The sequence below is a fragment of the Leptonotus elevatus genome, chromosome 22 (assembly GCF_054856555.1).
Source record: "Leptonotus elevatus isolate MCC_2025b chromosome 22, RoL_Lele_1.0, whole genome shotgun sequence".
Classification (NCBI taxonomy): domain Eukaryota; kingdom Metazoa; phylum Chordata; class Actinopteri; order Syngnathiformes; family Syngnathidae; genus Leptonotus; species Leptonotus elevatus.
This window is the reverse complement of record NC_141260.1, coordinates 4093773-4102810: the sequence shown is the minus strand read 5'-3', so window position 1 is coordinate 4102810 and position 9038 is coordinate 4093773. Positions and strand designations below refer to the sequence as shown.

General features: G+C 39.3%; 1 long non-coding RNA gene across 1 annotated transcript; it reads right to left on the bottom strand.

Moving 5' to 3' along the window:
• Nucleotides 1–5530: 5530 nt before the first annotated feature.
• LOC147155436 (uncharacterized) lies at nt 5531–6545 on the bottom strand. The gene is made up of 2 exons (XR_015092336.1): nt 6321–6545; nt 5531–6240 (listed from the first exon to the last, which is right to left on the bottom strand). It is a non-coding gene; the product is annotated as an uncharacterized LOC147155436 (long non-coding RNA).
• Between the last annotated feature and the right edge of the window lie 2493 nt (nt 6546–9038).

Genomic DNA, 9038 nt, shown 5'->3' with positions numbered 1-9038 from the left:
GGTTTCAAAGTAGGGTTTAAAACTAGGGTTAGGGTTTTAAGCTAGGGTTTTAAACTAGGGTTAGGGTTACTTAGTAGGGTTTTAAACTAGGGTTAGGGTTTTAAAGTAGGGTTTAAAACTAGGGTTAGGGTTTTAAACTAGGGTTTTAAACTAGGGTTAGAGTTACTTAGTAGGGTTTTAAACTAGGGTTAGGGTTTCAAAGTAAGGTTTTAAACTAGGGTTAGGGTTTCAAAATAGGGGTTTGAACTAGGGTTAGGGTTTCAAAGTAGGGTCTTAAACTAAGGTTAGGGTTACAAAGTAGGCTTTAAAACTAGGGTTAGGGTTTCAAAGTAGGGTTTTAAACTAGGGTTAGGGTTTCAAAGAAGGGTTTTAAACTAGGGTTAGGGTTTCAAAGTAGGCTTTTAAACTTGGGTTATGGTTTTAAAGTAGGGTTAGGGTTTTAAACTAGGGTTAGGGTTACAAAGTAGGGTTTAAAACGAGGGTTAGGGTTTCAAAGTAGGGTTTAAAACTAGGGTAAGTGTTTCAAAGTAGGGTTTTAAACTAAGGTTAGGGTTTCAAAGTAGGGTTTCAAACTAGGACGAGGGTTTCAAAGTAAGGTTTAAAACTAGGGTTAGGGTTTCAAAGTAGGGTTTTAAACTAGGGTTAGGGTTTCAAAGTAGGGTTTTAAACTAGGGTTACGGTTACAAAGTAGGGTTTCAAACTAGGGTTAGGGTTTCAAAGAAGGGTTTTAAACTTGGGGTAGGGTTACGAAGTAGGGTTTTAAACTAGGGTTAGGGTTTCAAAGTAGGGTTTTAAACTAGGGTTAGGGTTTCAAGGTAGGCTTTAAATTTAGGGTTAGGGTTACAAAGTAGGGTTTAAAACTAGGGGTTAGGGTTTCAAAGTAGGGTTTTAAACTAGGGTTATGGTTTTAAAGTAGGGTTTAAAACTAGGGTTAGGGTTTAAAACTAGGGTTAGGGTTTTAAACTTGGGTTAGGGTTACAAACTAGGGTTTTAAACTAGAGTTAAGGTTTTAAACTAGGTTTAGGGTTACAAAGTAGGGTTTAAAACTAGGGTTAGGGTTTCAAAGTAGGGTTTAAAACTATGGTTAGTGTTTCAAAGTAGGGTTTTAACTTAGGGTTAGGGTTTCAAAGTAGGGTTTAACATTAGGGTTAGGGTTTAAAACTAGGGTTTTTACATTAGGGTCAGGGTTTAAAACTAGGGTTTATAAATTAGGGTTAGGGTTTCAAAGTAGAGTTTTAAACTAGGGTTAGGGTTTCAAAGTAGGGTTTGAAAGTAGGGTTAGGGTTTCAAAGTAGGGTTTTAAACTAGAGTTAGGGTTACAAAATAGGGTTTTAAACTAGGGTTAGGGTTTAAAACTAGGGTTTTACATTAGGGTTAGGGTTTCAAACTAGGGTTTTATATTAGTGTTAGGGTTTCAAACTAGGCTTTTACATTAGGGTTAGGGTTTCAAACTAGGGTTTTACATTAGGGTTAGGGTTTAAAACTAGGGTTTTACATTAGGGTTAGGGTTTAAAACTAGGGTTTTTAAATTAGGGTCAGAGTTTCAAAGTAGGGTTTTAAACTAGGGTTTGAGTTTCAAAGTAGGGTTTTAAACTAGGGTTAGGGTTTCAAAGTTGGGTTTCAAACTAGGGTTAGGGTTTCAAAGTAGGGTTTTAAACTAGGGTTAGGGTTTCAAAGTAGGGGTTTGAACTAGGGTTAGGGTTTCAAAGTAGGGTCTTAAACTAAGGTTAGGGTTACAAAGTAGGCTTTAAAACTAGGGTTAGGGTTTCAAAGTAGGGGTTTAAACTAGTGTTAGGGTTTCAAAGTAGGGTTTTAAACTAGGGTTATGGTTTTAAAGTAGGGTTTAAAACTAGGGTTAGGGTTTTAAACTAGGGTTAGGGTTACAAAGTAGGGTTTAAAACGAGGGTTAGGGTTTCAAAGTAGGGTTTAAAACTAGGGTTAGTGTTTCAAAGTAGGGTTTAAAACTAGGGTTAGGGTTTTAAAGTAGGGGTTTGAACTAGGGTAAGGGTTTCAAAGTAGGGTTTCATACTAGGGATAGGGTTTCAAAGTAGGGTTTTAAACTAGGGTTAGGGTTTCAAAGAAGGGTTTTAAACTAGGGTTAGGGTTACAAAGTATGGTTTTAAACTAGGGTGAGGGTTTCAAAGTAGGGTTTAAAACTAGGGTTAGGGTTTCAAAGTAGGGTTTTTAACTAGGGTTAGGGTTTCAAAGTAGGGTTTTAAACTAGGGTTAGGGTTTCAAAGTAGGGTTTTAAACTAGGGTTAGGGTTTCAAAGTAGGGTTTTAAACAAGGGTTAGGGTTTCAAAGTAGGGTTTTAAACTAGGGTTAGGGTTACAAAGTAGGGTTTTAAACTAGGGTTAGGTTTTCAAAGTAGGGGTTTGAACTAGGGTTAGGGTTTCAAAGTAGGGTTTTATATTAGTGTAAGGGTTTCAAACTAGGGTTTTATATTAGGGTTAGGGTTTTAAGATAGGGTTTAACATTAGGGTTAGGGTTTAAAACTAGGGTTTTTAAATTAGGGTTAGAGTTTCAAAGTAGGGTTTTAAACTAGGGTTAGGGTTTCAAGTTAGGGTTTTAAACTAGGGTTAAGGTTTCAGAGTAGGGTTTTAAACTAGGGTTATGGTTTTAAAGTAGGGTTTAAAACTAGGGTTAGGGTTTCAAAGTAGGGTTTTAAACTAGGTTTAAGGTTTCAGAGTAGGGTTTTAAACTAGGGTTAGGGTTTCAAAATAGGGTTTTAAACTAGAGTGAGGGTTTCAAAGAAGGATTTAAAACTAGGGTTAGGGTTTCAAATTAGGGTTTTAAACTAGGGTTAGGGTTACAAAGTAGGGTTTTAAACTAGGGTTAGGGTTACAAAGTAGGGTTTTAAACAAGGGTTAGGGTTACAAAGTAGGGTTTTAAACTAGGGTTAGGGTTTCAAAGTAGGGGTTTGAACTAGGGTTAGGGTTTCAAAGTAGGGTTTAAAACTATGGTTAGGGTTTCAAAATAGGGTTTTAAACTAGGGTTAGGGTTTTAATGTAGGGTTTTAAACTAGGGTTAGGGTTTCAAACTAGGGTTTTATATTAGGGTTAGGGTTTCAAACAAGGGTTTTATTTTAGGGTTAGGGTTTCAAAGTAGGGTTTTAAACTAGGGTATGGGTTTCAAAGTAGGGGTTTTTAACTAGGGTTAGGGTTACAAAGTAAGGTTAGGGTTTTAAACTAGGGTTAGGGTTTCAAAGTAGGGGTTTGGATTAGGGTTAGGGTTTCAAGAAGGGTTTTAAACTTGGGGTAGGGTTACAAAGTAGGGTTTTAAACTAGGGTTAGGGTTACAAAGTAGGGTTTAAAACTAGGGGTTAAGTTTTCAAAGTAGGGTTTTAAACTAGGGTTAGGGTTTCAAAGTAGGGTTTTAAACTAGGGTTAGGGTTTCAAAGTAGGGTTTAAAACTAGGGTTAGGGTTTCAAAGTAGGGGTTTAAACTAGGGTTAGGGTTTCAAAGTAGGGTTTGAAACTAGGGTTAGGGTTTCAAAGTAGGGTTTTAAACTAGGGTTAGGGTTACAAAATAGGATTTTAAACTAGGGTTAGGGTTTCAAACTAGGGTTTTACATTAGGGTTAGGGTTTCAAACTAGGGTTTTATATTAGTGTTAGGGTTTCAAACTAGGCTTTTTTATTAGGGTTAGGGTTTAAAACTAGGGTTTAAAATTAACATCTTACAAATTACTTTTATATGTGTATGTGTGCCCTGAGGAAACTGTGGAGACAACATGCGCACAGTCACTGTTTGCGCATCTTGAAGAACTCATCACTATTATAAAAGAAAACATTTACTTTAGCAAAGGAAATGGACAAGTTATAGTATTTAATAATAAACCATAATCAGCAAAAAAAACACAGTAATAGTCACACGCTACAAATTTGGAAAAGAATCAAATAAAAAAAAATTGTGACTGAAAAGTCCTGGCTGTACCTAATCAATTGGCCAAGATGGCCGCTGCCCCGGGTGGGCGGAGGGGAGAGAATCCTTAGTGTACCTAATTATTTGGCCAAGATGGCCGCCGCCCTGGGTGGGCGGAGTGGCGAGAATCCAAGGTGTACCTAATTAATTGGCCAAGATGGCCGCCGCCCTGGGTGGGCGGAGTGGCAAGAATCCAGGGTGTACCTAATGAATTGACCAGAATCCTGGGTGTACCTAATCAATTGGCCAAGATAGTAAAAAAGAAACCAAACCGAAGTAAATCGCGCATTTAGCTAGCGCTGCATTAGTGACGTCACCGGCAAGCGCGAAGGCGCTTCTATCAATTTTATTATTTCTTTAATCTTCAAGTATCTTGCTTTTATATTCTTAGGTTTATTCACGTTTTTACAATTTCCGTCCATTCATTTGTATATTTCAATAACATATTTAATCATTTCTTTCCAATGTTTTACCGTCAAATTTTTTTATCATATAACTTTATTGAACAAATGTCAATGGACAATTTCCAGCCAATCCTGTAGCGTGACATCATCTGTAGGCGACCCCGATACAATCTAGCAGACCGATCACATCCGGTACCGACACCAAACCATGTCTCGAGTCACAGGACACTGTCAGTGCTGATCCACACCACTTTAGGTGAGGATGGCGGCTGCCATACAGATTCGTGTCCAAACCCCCGAACTATCCCTTTAAAGTACATTTCAATTCAGCTATAATTGAGTACATACATACTACAAGACTTATATAGCTTAACAGAAAAAAAGTTACAAACATCTACTGAGAGTTGTTTTATTTTTCGCATTGAGCAGAAGCTTCATTATTTATTTATTTACAGCGCGGTTAGACCCGTGCTGCTCGCAACCCAGACCTACGTGCCCCTAGCGCTTGCCAGCCCTTGTTAAAGTATAACAAAACGTGTGACTTCATTGTTTACATGATTAGCGGATAGCATCAATACAATGTCTGCCTTGCTGAGTTGGAGTCTTCAGGAAGGGGGGTTTAGTAAAATTCTGAGCTAGATACAAATTCCGACATATTCTGTGTACCTTACACGCATCAGTAGTTGTAGCAGAAGCAGTACACCGGTCACCGGAGATTTTTGCAGTGGCGAAAGTGGATGGGAAGGATCGTGGTCTTTATGAAAGTGTGGGATACATGTTCCTCGTACCCTCAGAGCCAACTTTATGGCGAACAACTTCCTGACAGAAGGTGGAGCGGTGAGCGACCTGGCTTCGAATGAGAGCGCGTCATCCAAGATCATAATCATTTGTTTTATGCAAATTATGTTGCTGAATTTTAGTCTTGCAAGGCAACAAAATTACTTTCACAAACAAAGGAAAAACAAATCATAATATATATATATATATATATATATATATATTTTTTTTTTTTAAACTATAAATAAATAGATAAAGGGGCACTTTGGGCCAATAACCCCGCCAAGCTCCTTTAGCCATGTTGTGGCTACATTCACCATCGAAACTAAACAAAACATCAAGTAAAATTATAATAAAAATATAAATTTGTTGGGGAATAATATATATAAACATTTTTTTCAGGTAATACCACATGATGTCCAAATACATACATGTTGCTAAAAAGTTATTTATTTATTTATTTTACATAGTTGTGAGACAAACCTGATAGATGCTTCCATGGGTTCTTGGTTGTCTTGTGGATGATACAAACTCCTGTCTTTAAATGTATTTCAAAATAAAAGTCCCACATTGGCTATTTCTTTTTGGTTGCACCACATGATAATTCAATGGGCCTCGTCTGACAAATGCATCTCTCAATGGCCCATGTATTAAAAAAAAAAAATAGCCTTCAACATAAAGGGTTTAAATAATCAAAGAATAACCTCATACCCTCGTACATAAAAAAGACAGTTCAAGCTCAAGGATGGCACAAATTGGATTCACAGCAAACCAAAATTAAGTGCAAAAACTTATTTGTCCAGAAAAATCAACTCACTCAAAATATGAATAATATTCTGGTACTATGTTTGTCCTGCATGTCATTCCAGATCTGAAAAAAAGAAGAAGTTTTTCTCATAGCAATATGCCGGTATACTCTTTTATTGTCAGATTTAGTTGAGCATGCCTTTAAGTCCTCCCTATGTGCATGGCAAGCATACGCCACTCTTGATAAACTGGAACACTTGGCATCTCCTCTGTTGCACATGGAGAAGTTAGAACTCCATCAGGCTAAGGCCAGGATCTGCTGTTGGGTTACCGTTGTATTGATCTCAATTTCGCATTCCGGGCATATTCCACTGGTTAAATCAATGAGGAACTGTGAGAGAACAAACATTCATAATAAGAGCAAGAATGTGTACTTCTTTGCTGGGCGCGTCATGTATTGCATGCACTTACTTGTTGGATGATCTCTGTCACGTTAACTCCCAGGGCATGGATAACCTGAGCTTTTATATGCCCGTACACTGTTGGGCAATACGAAGAAACACAACAACTAAATTACTTATTTCTTTACTCTTTAGTTGAACGTGACTTGCTTTAGTCCACAACAAAATTATGCATAATGTCGATGGAAAACTGCTGTTTTTCTCTTTGAGTGGCAATATTATGTCATCAGCCCAATTAAAGTGATATCTAGACTACTACAACCATTAAGTGGAATAACATCGAGACGCTTCTGAGTCTGTTGGTGAGTTTTCACAGCATTTTCTCACAGCGCATGAGTGATAGCAACCATTTGTGCTTTGCTGGCATCTACTGGTGAAGGCACAGCAATGCTAGTTGTTTTTGATGAACAAGTAGAACGGAGGACGGAGTAAGGTAAAGGAGCCTCCCCTACCTGCCTCTGACCGCAAGTCCCTGATAATAATACATGCTAAAATTATAGTTGTAATGTAGCTAGCTAGCCGTAAATTCTTGAAACGATATTATGAATCAACTACAACAAAAGTTTGGCTGCACTGTAACGAATTGACTCTAGAATTTACAAGAAATAAGTGGCAAAAAAGTTGCCAGCTAATTCTTGTAAAATCTCAGTACATTATTGCCTTTTTTACAAGCATTTACTGTATATAAATTAGTTACTGTATTTACTTTTACAGCAATTCACTATAATCTAGTTTACAACCGTTTCCTTTATTCTACATCATTTACTTATTTGATTTAAATACACAAATATAGTATGTCGTAGTAAAATCATCCATTCATTTTCTTAACCACTTATTCGTGCGTAGAGCAAGAATCGATGGGGACGGGTTACTAATAAGCCATGGCTTCTACCCGTCAGCCCTTCTTTCGTATGTCATTGTTACAAATGATATGATGTGATCGATGTAACCTGTAATAATGTGTTCGAAAGGAAAAAATGAATAAAACAAAACAAACAAAAATATATTATGAATCAACTGAAACAGTTATTTGGAAAATTCTGACTCCTTTGGCTGGATGCAGTTGAGTACTTAATGTTTGAGCTTCCCATGTACAATAGATCATTTTCTGGTGTACAATGTGCTAACGACTTAGGTTATGCGATAATGACAACGGTTGTGAGGTAGATATTAGTTAGTGGCAGCCAGATGAACTGCTAATAATCCATCTACTGTAGTAATAACGTAGCCAACCGGCTTCATCTAAGACTTTGAGAGAGACAATAACTGAAGTATTTTGGCTGGGGACAGTGTGCACTTGAGGGTTTGAGCTTCCCTTGTAGATAGCAGTTTTGGTGTACAATGTGCAAAGTGTAGGTTTGGTGACTTACATGCATCTGAAAAGTAAATAAAAGAGAAAAACATTATTTATTCCATTATACTTGAGGAATATACAGTATTACCTTGTCTATACATGAGTATTTGGAGGGAAAAAAACGACTTAGGTTATGCGATAATGACAACGGTTGTGAGGTAGATATTAGTTAGTGGCAGCCAGATGAACTGCTAATAATCCATCTACTGTAGTAATAACGTAGCCAACCGGCTTCATCTAAGACTTTGAGAGAGACAATAACTGAAGTATTTTGGCTGGGGACAGTGTGCAATTGAGGGTTTGAGCTTCCCTTGTAGATAGCAGTTGTGGTGTACAATGTGCAAAGTGTAGGTTTGGTGACTTACTTGCATCTGAAAAGTAAATAAAAGAGAAAAACATTATTTATTCCATTATACTTGAGGAATATACAGTATTACCTTGTCTATACATGAGTATTTGGAGGGAAAAAAACGACTTAGGTTATGAGCCAAGGAAACGGCTGAGGTCATGATTAACCACGTCTTTCGAGTTCATGGGTTCCGTAGAGACATTGTGTCGGACCGGGGGCCCCAGTTTGTGTCTCGCTTTTGGAGGGAGTTTTACCGCTTAGTCGGAGCCAAAGCCAGCCTAACCTCAGGTTACCACCCTGAGGCTAACGGCCAGTCTGAGTGCCTCAACCAACAGTTAGAAACCGGTCTCTGGTGCCTAGTCTCCCAGAATCCTTCAACGTGGAGCAAGCACCTGGTCTGGGTTGAGCTTGCCCATAACTCGCTGCCTACTTCTGCCACAGGACTCACTCCATTCAAATGTGTTTTTGGCTACGATCACCCCTTCTTTGCTAACCTGGAGTCTGAGGCCTCTGTTCCTTCTGCCCATGCCTTGGTCCGCCGCTGCCATCGCATCTGGGCAGCCGCTCGGCAGGTACTGGAGCGCCAGAGGGACAGAGTCAAGCGAGCAGCTGATCAAAAGAGGAGACCTGCTCCAGCATACCAGCCGAGGCATAAAGTGTGGCTGTCCTCCAAGAACCTCCACTTGAAGGTGCCATGCCAAAAGTTGGCACCACGGTTTGTGGGTCCGTACCCAATCTCCAAGGTGATCAACCCGGCCGCTGTCCGTCTCCGCCTGCCTCAGTCCCTTCGTGTTCATCCATGTTCCACGTGAGCCAAGTCAAGCCAGTCAAGGAGAGTCCCCTGGTTCCGGCTCCCTCGCGCCCGCCGCCTCCTGTGATTGTGGATGGGGGCCCCGTCTACAAAGTGAAGCGACTGCTGGCCGTCCGCAATCGTGGCCGGGGCAGGCAGTTCTTGGTGGACTGGGAGGGGTATGGGCCCGAGGAGAGACAGTGGGTTCCTTCCCGCTTCATTATGGATGACTCTC